Genomic DNA, 321 nt, shown 5'->3' with positions numbered 1-321 from the left:
CATTTTCTCTAAGTTCCTCTCGCTTTCCTTTTAAACCAAACTTCACAAATATCTTTTCTTCGACGACGCTGTAATTTCTCTCCGTCAACTTCACGCTCGCATCAGCATAGCTCTATTGATTTCTCTCACTTCTTTTTTCCCCCTCATCATTCTTTTTTTTTCATTCCCTCATCCCTAAAAGAAATATATATCGCCGTTGATTTAGACGTTTTTTTACATAAGCCTAATGCCAAGACGTTTTTTAACAGAGGCGAAGACAAATATCCCGTATGAATTTTTCTGGAACAAATCCCTCAGTCGGGGAGATGGGCATGTTTATAT

Source organism: Penaeus monodon, chromosome 20 (genome assembly GCF_015228065.2).
Source record: "Penaeus monodon isolate SGIC_2016 chromosome 20, NSTDA_Pmon_1, whole genome shotgun sequence".
In the NCBI taxonomy this organism is placed as follows: Eukaryota; Metazoa; Arthropoda; class Malacostraca; order Decapoda; family Penaeidae; genus Penaeus; species Penaeus monodon.
The sequence above is the reverse complement of the archived record's forward strand: the minus strand, read 5'-3'. Positions refer to the sequence as shown.